This window comes from Dasypus novemcinctus, chromosome 27 (assembly GCF_030445035.2).
Source record: "Dasypus novemcinctus isolate mDasNov1 chromosome 27, mDasNov1.1.hap2, whole genome shotgun sequence".
Lineage (NCBI taxonomy): Eukaryota > Metazoa > Chordata > Mammalia > Cingulata > Dasypodidae > Dasypus > Dasypus novemcinctus.
The window spans coordinates 45,683,258-45,699,475 of record NC_080699.1 but is presented as its reverse complement, the minus strand read 5'-3'; the positions used below and the strand labels follow the sequence as shown (position 1 = coordinate 45,699,475).

The 16,218-nt window shown below is 41.2% G+C and overlaps 1 long non-coding RNA gene and 1 other non-coding gene across 2 annotated transcripts; both read left to right on the top strand.

Moving 5' to 3' along the window:
• Nucleotides 1-3,513: 3,513 nt before the first annotated feature.
• Nucleotides 3,514-3,677, top strand: LOC111761103 (U1 spliceosomal RNA). Its single transcript, XR_002794560.1, has one exon. It is a non-coding gene; the product is annotated as a U1 spliceosomal RNA (small nuclear RNA).
• A 3,008-nt stretch (nucleotides 3,678-6,685) lies between these two features.
• On the top strand, nucleotides 6,686-15,823 carry LOC131276348 (uncharacterized). Its single transcript, XR_009183859.1, has 2 exons — nucleotides 6,686-7,091; nucleotides 12,951-15,823. It is a non-coding gene; the product is annotated as an uncharacterized lncRNA (long non-coding RNA).
• The last annotated feature ends 395 nt before the right edge of the window (nucleotides 15,824-16,218 follow it).

Below are 16,218 nucleotides of genomic sequence, written 5' to 3'. Positions count from 1 at the left end.
CTGTGCTTCTTGGACATGGATATCTATGTCCTTCAATAGGGTTGGGAAATTTTCTATCATTATTTCTTCAAATATTTCTTCTGCCCCTTTTCCCTTCTTTTCTCCTTCTGGAACACCCATGACACATATGTTTACACACTTTTTGCTGTTATTTAGTTCTCTGAGGCTTTGTTCAATTTTTTCCATTCTTTTCTTCATCTGTCTTTTCTATGTTCACTTTCAGAGGCCATTTCTTCAAGCTCACCAATCCTTTCTTCTGCCTCCTCAAATCTACTATTATATGACTCCCATGTTTTTAAATTTTCATTTATTGCACCTTTCATCCCCATAAGATCTGCTATTTTTCTATGGATGTTTTCAAATTCTTTGTGCTCATTCAGTGTCTTCTTAATATCTTTAATTTCTTTAGGTATCTCATTGAATTTATTAAGATTTGTTTGAACATCTATGATTAGTTGTCTCAACTCTTTTATGTCATCTGGAGGCTTATCTTGTTCTATTACCTGGGCCACAGCCTCCTGTTTCTTGGTTTGGATTGTAATTTTTATTGGTGTCTTGGCATCTGGTTTACTAGAGTATTTATTTTGGGTGCAGGTTTTCTCATTAATTTAAGGTTTCCTGCCCTTTCTCCCTTTCTGGTTGTGCAGTAAGAGCCAAGGTTGTAATTGGTACTATAAGCTGTGGAGTTTCAAGTTGCCCTTATTGCTCCAGGGACCAATTAAGCTTCTCTCAACTTTCTCCTTTGCCAGGGGTTGGGATAGAGTCACAGCTGTGTGGAATAATCCCATGTCATGCAGGCCTAAACTGTAGTTGCCTAGAGAGACTGATGAAGCTTCATGCCCCTTCTGCCCTGCCTGGGTTGCAGATGGAGTTGCAGGTGTGGGCAGCAATCTATGCAGTGTGAGCCCAATAACCACAGTTGTCCCAGTAGACTACCAATTTTCAGTCTGTGCCAGTCAAAAGTAACTTCAGTTACCTCGATAGGCTGATGCAGAGCCTGCCAGACTCCTCCCTGCTAGAGGCAGGGCTGAACCCTATTCTAGGGCTACAGGCCGATCTGAGTGAAAGAAACTGGTTCCTATTTAGATCAGCCTAGCTTCCCCTCATACTGGGGACTGAGTCAAAATGGTGGCCACAGGCCTATCTCCAACATGGGCAGATTCACACCCCAGCTGTTCCCAAGGTTATATTTAGCCAGCCAAGTCTATCTATCAGTAGCTGAAAATAGCTGCCAACTGTCTCCTCCTCCCCTGTTTTTGGGAATTCAAGCTTCCAATTCCAGCCAAAGTACAGCTTCTTGGGTGGCTCATGTGACAAGAGTAGTATAATCACTGGCCTCCGCACTTTGGCCAGTGATTTCCTGGAAAGGCTGGCACAGGTCTCGCCAGCTTCCTCCCTGCTGGAGTGGCGCTGGGGCCTAGGTTAGAGCTGCAATCTGATTTGGATGGAAAGAAGCCAGTCCCCACCAGCACAGGGAATTTCAGTCTGCCCCACTTCCCCTCATGCCAGGTGTGGAGTTAAGATGGTGGCTCCTGGCCTCTTTCTAACTAGGGCAGGCTCAAACTTTAGCTTTTGTCAGGATTATACTTTAGACTATTGAATTTATTAATTATTAGCTGAAGTTGGTGCCCAACCATTTTTTCCTCCCCCATTTTTGGGAAGTGAAACTTTCAATTCCAGCTTCAGAACAACTCCCAAGGCAGCATGTGCTTCCAGTGAAGGATGGGCACCAGCCTCCATGGAGTTGAGTGCTCTACTTTTGAGTCTTCTCTGCAGATGGGCAGTCTCCTCCTTCCATTCCTTCAAAGATGTTGCAAGATGCTCTTCTGGCCTCCTGGAGCCCCCAAACAGGTGCTTCAGCTAGCTCCAGAGAGCTCTGGGTATTTATCAACTGCCCTGTAGCAGAAGTTCCTTACTCCATGGCCATCTTGTTGATTATCCTCTCTTGGCTTCATTTTTTAAGAAGTTTTGGATCATAAAAGGGTTATAACTATGGCAGGGGAGGATCATTGGTGTGAAATGTCAGTGATGTTGGATACATGGGAGGAAGTTCACCTAGGCATACATAAATATGTTCAAATGTTCATCATACATTGCCAGAGTGAGTAGAGATCCACACAACTGAAAGAATATTGAATTCCCACACTGGGGAGCTCTGCCACATTCTCTAATGGAACAACAACAATCCCCCAAGTACAGTGGCAATGACTAATGATGGAGGATGGCCCATTGATGGGCCCTTGATATTGATGACTATGCTTATGAGCCTTTGATCTTGAAATTGAAACTTAGCCTAGTGTTATAGGGCACCTAAGAGTTACCTTCTGAGAGTCTCTATGTTGCTCAAATGTGGCCTTTCTCTAAGCCAAAATCAGAATATAAATGTGTTACTTTCCCCACAGTGTGGGACATGACTCTCAGGGATGAGCCTTCCTGACACTGAGGGATTACTACCAAGCACCTGCTGGTGATGCAACTGGAAAAGGCCTTGAATAAAAGGGGGAAAAAGTAAAGACAAATGAGTTTATATGGCTAAGAGACTTCAAAGTGACTCAGGAGGTCATCAGAGAGGTAATGCTTATGCAAATCTCAGCAGGATCTCATAGACAGCCAAGGTAGATAGTACCCCAAATATTGGGACTCCTGAGGACTCCAGAGATACCTACATCCTACAGTCATGGCACATAGCTCCAGAGTTTAGTACCTTGCCAGTGGGCCCTACTTTGGAGTTTGTGCTCCCAAGTGTGACATAGTTGGACTCAGATGTGGCTTCTCTATATATGCCTCTTATGTTCCTTTTATTTTGAACCTAGGGAGTTAGTAGGTATACATCCAAGAGACATAAATCTCTAGCCTGTCCATATGCCAGCTGGGCTCTGAGCCTCATCAGAGTTGCAATATCTACTCTCCAGTTCACTGGACTCACCCAGGACAACTAACAAGGAAGTGAGAATGGACAACCACCACACCAAGGAACTAAGAGGGTCCAATCCATCTCTTCCTTTCAGTTAGAGGTAGAGTGGTTATCACCATCCTAGAATCCTCAGGATTGGGGAATAAAATATTGACTAGAGTGGACTTACTGGTATTCTACTATAGATCTACTGCTATTCTAGCAGTGGAAGAAATTATATCATTGATGTGGAGACAGTGGCCACTGGAGGTGCTGATGTAAGGAAGAGGGAAACAAAGGAGTAATATGGGGGTATTTTCAGGACTTGGAATTGTCCTGAATGACATTGCAATGACAGGTACAGGCTATTTTATATCCTGACATAATCTAAAGAATTGAGTGGTAGAGAGTGTAAACTACAATATAAACTATAATCCATGCTTATGGCAAAGCTCAAAAAATTTTTTTCATCAATTACAATGAATGCACCACACTAATTGAAGAAGTTGCTAACATGTGGAAGGGTGGGAGGTATGGGGAGTGGGGCATATGAGAACCCCTTATATTGTTCATGTAATATTTCATATAATCTAAGTATCTTTTAAAAATAAATAAAAATAATACTTACCTGGCAGGGGAGATACCATGATCACGAAGGTGGTTTTCCCAGGGCGAGGCTTATCCATTGCACTCCGGATGTGCTGACCCCTGCGATTTCCCCAAATGTGGGAAACTCGACTGCATAATTTGTGGTAGTGGGGGACTGCGTTCGCGCTCTCCCCTGTTAAAATAAAAAAAAAAAAAGAAAGAAATAAAAATAAATAAAAATATAATTTAAAAAAGGAATCAAATAGGGAGAAGATGTTGTTCAAATGGTTGAGCAACTGCTTTCCATGAACAAGGTCCTGGGTTCAATCTCTGGTACCTCCTAAAAGCAAAACAAATGAAAAAACCACCTCCCATTGGGAAGTGGATATAGGTCAGTGGTTGAGCACCTGATTCCCATGCATGAGGTCCTGGGTTCAATCCCTGGTACCTCTTCAAAAATAAAATTAAAAAAAAGAATCAAATAAAATCACAAAAACAGAATTTTAGAATGTAAAGGTCCTAAATAATATCCAATCACACCTTCAATTATCAGACAAAGGGAATTGAGGATCAGAAGGATTATTAAATATTTTCCAAAGTCCCTGAGCTCATAGCAATGATTTATATATAAACTTACTATTTTGTAACTTATACTTACTTGTGTTGCAAATATTTGCCCCTACTCTCTAAGGGTTTGCAGTATCTTAATAAGATAGCCATTCATCATGTAAGTGCAAGTGGGATAGAGACAAACAGGGAACCCAGCGCACTAGGAGAACACACAACTGAGGACCCTGACCTAGCCAGTGAGGTCAGAGAAGGTCCCCTGAGGATGGACATGTAAGGTCAGGTACATGTAAATCCATTCTATAGAAGATTCATTACCCTGTGGCTGTGGACAAACTGGGACTAGAATTCAACTCATTCCAATTTAAAGTCAATATCCTTCTTTAAAAGACTTTGGACTTATTCTCTCACCATAACAACCATAAAAATTGCCAAAAATGTTTTAAAAAGCACACATACATACAAACTGTGATCTCTGAGAAGGAAAAAAATGAGGTGAGTCCTACAATTACTCTGACTTCCAGCTTCCAGCCTGGAGGACCATGGCATAAGATAATGGAACCAAAGAGAGCCTGACAAACTCATTTATTACAAAGCTACAGTAATTAAGCATACAGATAGACCATATATAGATACAAATAAAAGTCCTTACATTTATGGCTGATTGATTTTCAGCATGAATGCCAGGACAATTCAAGAGGGAAAGGATAATCCTTCTAATACTTGCAGCTGAGATGAAAGAATATCCACATTAAATAGAATGTATATAAAAAATAACTCACAATGGATGATAAAACTAAATATAAAAGATAAATCTTTAAAAATTTAGAAGAAAACATAGGAGTATTACCTTAGATCAGTTAATGATTCCTCAGATATGACAAAAAAGTTTCAAGTGACAAAAGAAAATAGATAAATTGGACATTATCAAAATAGAAACTTTTGTGCTTCAAAGAACACCAACAAGAAAGTGAAAATGTCACCTACAGAATGGGAGAAATACTTATACATTATGTTTTTGGTAATGGATTTATATTTAGAATATATAAAGGACTCTTAAACATAAACAATATGGACTGGGAAAGAGTGTAAACTACAACATAAACTATAATCCACGCTGTGTAACAATGTTCCAAAATGTACTCATCAAATGAAGTGAATGTACCACACTAATGAAAGATGTCCATGTATGAAGAGTGGTGGGTGTGGAGAGTGGGGTATATGGGAAACTCTTATTTTCTTAATGTAACATTTTGTGTGATCTATGTATCTTTTTAAAAAGATAAGGAAAACAGAAAGAAAGAAAAAAAACAGAAAATAAATAGGTCAATAATCTAATTATAAAATGGGCAAAGGATTTACATAAACATCCTCCAAAGAATGAATACAAATGACAAATAAGTACATGAAAAGATGTTCAACATCATTGTTTAAGGAAATGCAAATCAAAACCACAATGGGATATCACTTCTCATATGAGCATGGATGGCTATAATAAGAAATGCAAGCAATAACAAGCTTTGGCAAGGCTGTGGAGAAAGAGGAATCCTCGTGCATTACTGGTAGGAATGTAAAATGTTGCATGTGCTTTGGAAAATAATCTGTTGACTCCTCAAAATATTTAACATAAATATACCATATGATTCAGCATTACACTCCAGTGAAAATACTTATCCAAGAGAAATTAAAATATTTGAACACACAAAAACTTGTACATAAGTGTTTTTAGAAATATTATATACAATAACCAAAACTTTGAAACAACTCAAATGCCTATGAACTGATTAATAGATTAAAAAAAACGTGATATATCCATACAATGAACTATTTTATTCAGCAACAAAAAGTGATGAAGTTTTGATACATGTCACAACATGGAGGAATCTTGGGCTACTAAGCAAAAGAAGTCAGTCACAGAAGGGGCACATATTGTAAGAGACTATTTATGTAAATGTCTAGTATAGAAAGTAGATTAGCAGTTGCCAAATACAGGAGGGAGGGGAACGAGTAGATAAGAGTTTAACCCAAAATTTATCAATAATAACCTTAAATGCAAATAATTTAAACATTTCAATAAAATATATTTTGTCAAATGATTAAAGAGGAGAAACTCAAGTATATGTTGTCTATAATAAAATCATTTTAAATATAAACACAAGAACATAAAAGTCAGAGATGGGAAGTGATATACCATGGGAAAATTACATATAAGAAAGTTAGAATGGCTACAATAATACTAGAAAAAGTAGATATATAAAGAAGGACCACTACCATGTGTAAGAAACAAAGATTAGTTTAGTTTTCACATAAAGGAAAAAAATAATCATCAATGTAACCTGGCAGCCTACTGCCTCAGTCTCCCACTCCCTGGGTAAACAGCAACAAAGGAAACCAGCTTAAGCCAGTCCTAAGTCCTATAGGCAGTAAAAAAAAAAAAAAAAAGAAGATGCCCAAGAAAGAGCTAAGCCAATACCAATTCAGCACTACATTCCATTCCTTATTTGGCAAAGGGCAGCAGGTACAAACAAAAATGGTTGGAATGTGATGAGGGAAGTGGTTAATCATAAACTTTTGCGCGGGAAAGTTAGATCTTCTCGGATAAGCTGTAACTTCTGAAGTATCCAATCTATGGAGAAACAGGAAGGGTTTGCGTGCTAGTCTTAGGGGTATAAATTGTGTCATTTTTCTTTGTTCAGGGCACCAGCCATGTTTTCTGCTTGTGCGCCCCTTCTTGCAAGATTGAGAATAAATTCTTTTCTTCTCCACAATCGGGTGAGCCTTATTTTCTTCCAGAAGAAGATTTCTTTCTAACAGCTTTGGGGGCTCACCTGGGATTCTGAGGCTTCAGAGAGCAGACCCCTGGGGTGGACGACAGGGAGGCACCCCCCGCTGTTTAAGGGGTCTTGGACTCCACCAGCAGGGTCCTCGCCTCTGGCAGCCAGGAGGCCTGAGAACAGACACTTAGATCTGCTGATTGTGGACGAGAAAAATGGAAGGGAAAATCTGCCTCTTGTTGACCAGGTGACTCCATGCGTGGACTAAGGTAAGAACAAAGACTATTAAGTATTACTTTGGTGGTTGGGAATTCTGATGAGTCTAAGGTTCGCTGTATGTGCATGAGATGCGTGACATACAGTGTGAAGTGAGTGTGGAGTCCCAATTTGCATTTCCCTTCTCCTGTGAGGGAAAGGGCCGGATACAGACAAAGCAAAAGATTCAAAAGAAAGAGACCCAGACAAGATTCAGAATGGGAAATAGAGGTAGCCAGTTGACTAGGAAAAAGGGGAAGGGGGTATCTGTGGGATCCCCTGGAGACATTCCTCCAGATAGTCCACTAGGGAGGATATTAAGCATTGGACTGATAGTGATCGGACCAAGGGAAAAGACAAGCAGAAAATGATTAAATACTGCTGTTATATCTGGAAGAAGGAAAGTATTTTACTGCCTGAGGTATTCTGTCCAAAATACGGGGCAAATGAGGATTGGCTTTGTGCTGAGCTTGTACTGTATGTTAATGGAAAAACACCCTTCTCCAAAGAAGAGTCTGACTAGGCCGTGTGCTGGTTAAAGGGAAAGGGGGCCACTTTCTATCCTATGAAAGCTGAAAATCCAGGTCCCAAGACTAAGCTTGCAGAAACTAAGGCTGCAGAAACAAAAGTTGTAGAAACTAAACCCTGGGACCCCCTGTCTAATCTCCCTCCTCTTATGTTCCCCCTCCCCTCCCAGGAGAAGGGCCTTTAGATTTGGAGGGCCCAATAGAACCCATTGTAAGCCCTGGGGAACCAGAGAATCAAGCGGGGCCAACAGCCCCACCGGTTACAGCCCACCAACAGCTAAGGAAAGAATTGGAACAGTGTAAGAAAAATACACAAAATTTTCCATTCCTCAGAGCATCTGAGGAAAAGGGAGTGAAAGAACAAAACTCCATTGAGCCTTTGTATCCACTGAGAGAAGTACCAATGGGGCCAGGGGAGATTGGCTATGTAAATGCCCCACTGACAAGTACTGAAGTAAGGAACTTCAAAAAGGAGATGAAATCTCTAATGGAAGATCCAGTGGGGCTGGCTGAACAAGTAGATCAATTCCTAGGTCCTAGTTTATACACCTGGCCTGAACTTATGTCCATACTGAATATCCTCTTTATGGGAGAAGAAAGAGGAATGGTGTAGAGGGCAGCTATGAAGGAGTGGGAAAGGCAGCATCCACAGTGTGGACAGGGGGTAATGGCAGCAGAACAGAAGTTCCCAAACACAGACCCTAATTGGGATAATAATGACCTGGGGACAGAGCACAAATGAAATATCTTAGAGAACTCATTATACAGGGGATCAAATTGACTGTACCCAAATCTCAAAACTTGAGTAAGGCCTTTGAAGTAGCCCAGGAGAAGGATGAAACTCCCTCTGCTTACCTGCAATAATTGAGGGACCAAGTGAGGAAATATTCAGGGATGGACCCTGATGATCCTGAGGCTCAGGGAATGTTAAAAGTCAGCTATGTGAAAGGGTCTTGGCCTGACATTCAGAAGAAGATTCAGAAAATAGAAGGATGGATGGATAAGCCATTGGAAGAGTTAGTGAGAGAGTCCCAGAAAGGGCTTGTAAGGGGAGATGAGGAAAAGCAGAAACAGAAAGCAAAGGTTATGATTAGCACAGTTGATCAAATGGTTAGGAAAAGACTGGAGACGAGTCAGGGAGGGGACAGGCAGAGGCAGGATAAAGAAGCAAAATGGGCTTATTTAGATAAGGGGACAGGAGAATGCAGGGGTCTGCAGGGTGTATCACTGTGGGAGGCCTGGTCAGTTCAAAAGGGAATGCCCAAGTTTAAAGAAAGAGATTCAGGTAATTCCCCTCATGAATTTTGAGGATTAGGGGGTCTGAGGCTCCTTACTTCTAAAGCCCACTGGGAGCCTTTAGTAAATCTAAGGGTGGGCCCATATCAGGAAGAAATTACATTTCTAGTGAACACTGGTGCAGCCCGATCCTCTGTGACTCATCTCTCCAGAGGAATCAAATTCTTTGGAAGTTCCCTTACAGTCTCAGGGGTAAAAGGAGAAAGATTTGAGGTCCCCATTCTTTCTCCCACTAATATTTGTTGGGCAGGCAATCAAATTGTTAGCCCTTTGTTGTACATCACAGAAGCTGGAATTAACTTGTTGGGAAGGGACTTAATAGTATTCATGGGTTTGGATTTGGAAGTAAGGGATGGGCAGATAGAAGTAGTCTTAGCCATGCTCACTGAAGGAGATTAAAAAAATTTCAGAGAGGAAGTGTGGGTAAGAGAAGGGAATAGAGGGGGTTTGCAGGTATGCCCTATTAAAATCAAATTGAAAAAGGAAGGGCAAATTATTTGTCAAAGGCAATATACCATTCCCCTTAAGGGGAAGCAGGGACTTCAACCCATCATCGATGGCCTCCTTCAGGTTGGACACTTGGAGCCCTGCATGTCTCCCTTCAATTCTCCTATCTTGCCTGTTCAGAAATCAGATGGTAGTTGCAGGCTGGTACAGGATCTAAGGGCCGTTAATCAAATCATTCAGGTTTGACACCCAGTAGTCCCAAATCCATACACTCTCCTTAGTAAGATCCCCTGACATCATAAATGGTTTAGTGTAATAGAGCTAAAAGATGCCTTTTGGACATGTCCCCTTGACCCAGAGAGTAGAGACTTGTTTGCCTTTGAGTGGGAGGATCCCTCTACAGGAAGAAAACAGCAGTATAGGTGGACAGTTTTACCCAAAGGCTTCACAGAATCCCTCAACCTCTTTGGGCAAGAACTGGAAAAAGTATTGGAGAAATCTGCAGTCCCATCTGAAATTTCCCTTTTACAATATGTAGATGATATGCTATTATCAAGTGAAGAAAGGCAGATAGTGGTCCGAACTACAAAGAGCTTATTGAATTTCCTGGGGGATCAAGGGCTAAGAGTGTCAAAAAGTAAGCTACAATTTGTAGAAAAGGAAGCCAAATACCTGGGCCATCTCATTAGTGAGGGGAGGAGGAAGATAAATCCAGAAAGAATTCAGGCCATTACTGAATTACCTCTTCCCCAGACAAAAAGAGAACTAAGAAGATTTTTGGGATTGGTGGGATATTGTAGATTATGTATAGATTCTTATGCATCCCAAACCAAAGGGTTATACCAAAAACTGTTGGAGGAGGAGCCTGACAAGTTAGAATGGAAGGAGGAGGAAATAAAGGCCTTAGAGGGGCTCAAGCAGGCATTGGTGCAAGCCTCTGTTCTAGACCCTTCCTCCCTCAAGAAACCTTTCCATCTGTTTGTAATAGTAGATAAGGGGACAGCCTTGGGAGTCCAAACTCAGATCTGGGGAGGCCAAAGGAAGCCCGTGGCCTTCCTTTCCAGAATCCTGGACCCTGTCTCCAGGGGATGGCCAGGGTGTGTTCAGGCCATGGCAGCAGCAACTGCTCTCTTAGTAGAAGAAAGCAGGAAACTGACCTTTGGAGGAACCTTAGTTGTTAGCACCCCTCATCAGGTCAGGACTATTTTGTCTCAAAAAGCAGGAAGATGGTTAACAGATTCCGTTATTCTGAAATATGAGGCTATTCTAATGGAAAAAGACAATATAATACTGACAATTCATCATAGTCTGAACCCAGCTTCTTTCCTTTGGAAAGGTCCCAACCAAGTAGAAACTCCTGAACATGATTGTCTCAACTTAATTGAATACCAAACCTGAGTCCGGCCTGACCTAAGGGATCTTCCCTTACATTCAGGGGAAAAATGGTTTATAGATGTGTCTTCTATGGTCCTGGAAGGAAAAAGGCATAATGGCTATTCTGTTGTTGATGGACTAACTTGTGAGGTGAAAGAAGCTGGCCAACTGCCCAATGATTGGTCAGCTCAAACTTGTGAGCTGTATGTATTAAATCAAGCCCTTAAATTGTTAGAAGAAAAAGATGGTACAGTCTACAAAGATACTAAATATGCCTTTGGCATGGTCCACATCTTTGGAAAAATTTGGGAAGAAAGGGGATTGATCAATAGCAGAGGGAAGGAATTAGTCCATGTGGAACTGGTAAAACAAGTGTTAGCCAGCCTGCTCTTACCAAGGGAAATATCTGTGGTACATATAAATGGGCATCAGAAGTGTCACACTTTTGAAGCAAAAGGCAACAGATTGGCAGATGAAAAGGTCAAAGAGGCTTCCCTCTGTTCCCCTCTGGAACTAATGGTCCTGATACCCTCAATCCCCAAAGAAATTGGAATCCCTGTATTCTCTGAAAAGGAAGTAAAAGAACTAGAACAACTGGGGGCAACCTTAGATAGCCAAGGGAAGTGGCTCCTTCCAGACAGCTGGCAGATGTTGAATAAGCAAATAATGAGGGAAGTACTAGCGGTTTTGCACCAGGGGAGTCACTGGGGAGTACAGGCCATGTGTGACCTGGTTCTCAAGCACTTTGGGTGTATGGGCCTTTATACTATAGCCAAACAAATAAGTGAACGATGCATAATCTGTCAGAAAGTTAATAAGAAAGTTTTAAGAAAGCAAGTGCCAGGGGGGAGGAAGCCTGGCCTCAGACCATTCCAGAGCATTCAGGTTGATTATACTGAAATGTTCCCTTTAGGTTGATTAAAGTATATTATGGTTATTGTGGATCACCTGACAGGGTGGGTAGAAGCATACCCTTTTGCTTCAGCTACAGCATCAGGGACTTCAAAAATTATCCTTGAACAACTCATTCCCCGATACAGGCTTGTAGAAAACATAGATTCAGACAATGGTAGTCACTTTACATCCAGAGTGTTGCAAAATATTATGCAGGGTCTAGATATCACATGGAACTTCCATACACCCTGGCACCCACCATCCTCAGGGAAAGTGGAAAGAATGAATCAAACCTTAAAAAAACATCTCTCAAAGTTGGTCTTAGAAACCAAATTACCATGGGTTAAATGTTTACCTATAGCTCTGTTAAGGATCTGAACTGCCCCTAGGAGGGAACTGGGAATTTCTCCCTATGAAATGCTTTTTGGCCTGCCCTTCCCTGGGAAGTCTGGAAAACTCCCCTCCTTTGAGTAGAAGGATCTCTTTCTTCAAAATTATATACTGGATATATATAATGGATGTGTCATGATGATGGGGGAGAGTGTTGCTGTGGGGGGAGTGGGGGGGGGTGAATGAGGACCTTATATTTTTTTAATGTAATATTTTTTAAAAATGAATTTTAAAAAAGGCATTAGGTTAAATAAAGCCATATGAATAATTTTTTTAAAAAAGTAATCAAAGAAAATGTGGCATTGGTGTGGAGAAAGTGGACATAGAGGCTGCTGGGGGTAGGGAGTGAGAGGAAGAGATGTGATGTGGGGGCATTTTGGGGACTTGGAGTTGTCCTGGATGGTGCTGCAGGGACAGTTACTGGACATTGTATGTCCTCCCATGGCCCACTGGGTAGACTGTGGGAGAGTGTGAGCTAGGATGTGGACCATTGACCATGAGGTACAGCAGTGCTCAGAGATGTATTCACCAAGAGCAATGAATGTCTCATGATGATGGAGGAAGTTGTTGTTATGGGGAGGGGAGGGGGGTGAAGTGGTGGAGGGGTATATGGGGACCTCATATTTTTTTAATGTAACATTAAAAAAATAAATAAAGTAAAAAAAGATAATAGGATTGGTTAGGGGAAAATACTTTGTTTAGTAGTAATATTTTGACAATGGTCTCTATTAGTTAAAAAAGTTTAAAAACAATGCAAGTTATTGGCGATAGGGTGAGATGTTATATATGTTTATTTGATGTTATATATGTTTGTTTTGTAAGTTCACAATTATACACTTATTGTTTGTGTATGAGTGATATATTTCAATAATTTTTTTTAAATGGAAAAAAAAAGTGAAAAAAAAAACTACATACTGGTCCTGTCTTCTACTTTGTCATCCTCAGACATTGGGGTTTGCTGGCTCAGACTCTGCCTCTTGAATTTGCAGTCCACCAACATCAACCTAGCAGCTGGGTCCTAATCAAGTCATGGAAAGAGTCCAAACTCCAACCGACCTGGGAAGGACCTTATCAAGTCTTGCTGACAACTGAAACAGCAGTCTGAACAGCAGAAAAAGGCTGGACTCATTACACTCGAATAAAAGGACCATCACCTGAACCAGATGATAAGTACCCAACAACTTCATCTGAGTCTTGGAAAATAATTTAAGCCCCAGATCCCTTAAAGATTACACTGAAAAAACAATAACTTGGGTGGGGTGGGGGTAGGAGGCTAAGCTGTGTATTGTCCTTGTCAACAATGGCCCTAGTCCTATCAGAATACCAAAGGAGAAATTCAGATCTTAAGTTACAGGTGAAAATAACCTTACTAGCCATGATGTTTCAAACCCTAGAAGCAACTAGTCCCATCAAATTAGTTATAAATGTGACTGAAGGTCTGGAGTCCCAGATGGTGTAGTTTGATGCCTGCCAAGTAATAGACTGTGGGAATTTAGAGCACCAATGATGGCTGAGTGGGGAAAATAAATACCTATGCCCAGAGCCAGGGGGGAATGGTTACAGTCGAGCCCCTTGCCCCTCCTGGGATGATGTATGGTGGACTACCCAGTATAAGGGATGGACCATGAATATGGGATAGGTCTCACCAAGTTCAAGGCCATTAAAGGGTAAGATAACCTTTTATAAAGGTAATACCCCACCAGATTGCAAAAATCTTCAGTGCAATCCAGTAGTAGTAACTATTAAGAAAGCAGACAACGGAGAAACTAGGAGCAGCACCAGGGACCAAGTGGTTGATAGAGTGTATGGAATGGGAGCAGACGTTACAGGTAAAGATCCTCTGGGGAGGTTCCATATCTGAGTCCTCCCTCCCCCTGTACATATGACATCAACAATGCCCTCTCCAGCTAACCCTTCAGAAATGCCACAGGAAAACCCACCAAAGGCCAGTTCCCCAATTCAAAATGATCCCAAAGCAGTCAGGATACTTAAGGCAGAAGATTTAAAGCAAACTATAGAAATAGAGGATATGGGGACACAAATGCCTGGGTAGAATGGATCAAATACACAGTCCAGAGTCTAAACAAAAGCAACTGTTATGCTTGTGCAACAGGCCAGCCCACAGCTCATGTTGTACCCTTTCCACTCAGTATGGAAAAGCATGAAAAGGAGTTTAAGTGTATGATACTCCTCTTTCAAAATGCTACTCCTGGTGAAAATTGTAGTACGTTGTCCTCTCTCTTCCCACCAGTCAAAAACGGAAACATCAAGGCCATACCTGCCTCGCATCTGGGCCCAGGGAATCACTCTGCTTGCCTCTCTAGACAGGGGAAAGGATTCCAGGACCTTGGAACTCGTGTACACAAGTGTGGAATGTAAGCAATGATCATACTAACAATTTCTCCAGTTTGGTCAGACCTCGAGCAGACCTGTGGTGGAACTGTGGAAAGGGTGTTCTCTGACCAATACTGCCTGAGAGATGGGGTGGAACCTGTGCTCTGGTCCAATTGGCTATCCCATTCACCTCAGCATTTGAAAAAGAAGCAAGAATACCATCCCAGGGAGGGAGAGAGAAAAGAAGTTTACTTGGTTCTTTTGATGACCAGATCTGTTTAGACAATATAGGAGTTCCCAGAGGAGTCTCAGATGAGTTTAAGGCTAGAAATCAGGTAGCAGCTGGGTTTGAGTCATTCTTGTTCTGGTGGGCCACCATTGATAAAAATGTAGACTGGATTAATTATATTTACTAAAACCAACAGAGATTTATTAATTACACCAGGAATGCAGTTAAAGGAATTGCAGGACAATTAGATGCTACTAGCAGAATGGCATGGGAAAATAGAATGGCCTTAGCTATGATGCTAGCTGAGAAAGGGAGAGTGTGTGTTATGATTGGAGATAGTTGCTGTACATTCATCCCCAATAACTCTGTCCCTGATGGAACTATCACTAATGCTTTACAAGGCCTAACAGCCCTATCTGAGGAATTAGCAAAGAATTCTGGCATTAATAATTCACTCATAAGATGGCTTGAAAATTGGTTCAGAAAATGGTTGCACTGTCCATCTTAACTTCCCTCATTATCTCAGCTGGGGTGCTTACCACAGTCAGATGCTGTATCATTCCATGTGCCCGAGGGCTAGTTCAAAGACTCATTGAAACTGCCCTAACCAAACAATTGCCCATACAGTGTAGGCAAAACAATCTGTACCCCTTTAAAGAAGGAGATTCTTATGATGAAGAGTGTGAGATAGCACTTAGAAAATTTGAAGAACGGAAAAGTGAAAACTAAAAAAAGAATTTAAAAGAAAGAGGGGCAATTGTAAGAAACAAAGATTAGTTTAGTTTTCACATAAAGGAAAAAAATAATCATCAATGTAACCTGGCAGCCTACTGCCTCAGTCTCCCACTCCCTGGGTAAACAGCAACAAAGGAAACCAGCTTAAGCCAGTCCTAAGTCCTACAGGCAGTAAAAAAAAAAAAAAAGAAAGAAGATGCCCAAGAAAGAGCTAAGCCAATACCAATTCAGCACTACATTCCATTCCTTATTTGGCAAAGGGGAGCAGGTAAAAACAAAAATGGTTGGAATGTGATGAGGGAAGTGGTTAATCACAAACTTTTGTGCGGGAAAGTTAGATCTTCTCAGATAGGCTGTAACTTCTGAAGTATCCAATCTATGGAGAAATAGAGGAAGGGCTTGCGTGCTAGGCTTAGGGGTATAAATTGTGTCATTTTTCTTTGTTTGGGGCACCAGCCATGTTTTCTGCTTGTGAGCCCCTTCTTGCAAGATTGAGAATAAATTCTTTTCTTCTCCACAATCGGGTGAGCCTTATTTTCTTCTAGAAGATTTCTTTCTAACACATGGATAAAGAGAAATATTTTCTTTTTTTTTTTTTTTTTTTTTTGAGAACTAAATGGTGTTTAGTAACATCCTAGATTGGATCTTTTTTTTTTTTTTTTTAATTTTTTATTTTTTATTGACTTTGTAATAATATTACATTAAAAATATATATGTGAGGTCCCATTCAACCCCACCCCCCCACCCCCCTCTCCCCCCCCCCAACAACACTCGTTCCCATCATCATGACACATCCATTGGATTTGGTAAGTACATCTTTGGGCACCTCTGCACCTCATATACATTGGTTCACATCATGGCCCATACTCGCCTCTATTCCATCATGTAGGCCCTGTGAGGATTTACAATGTCCGG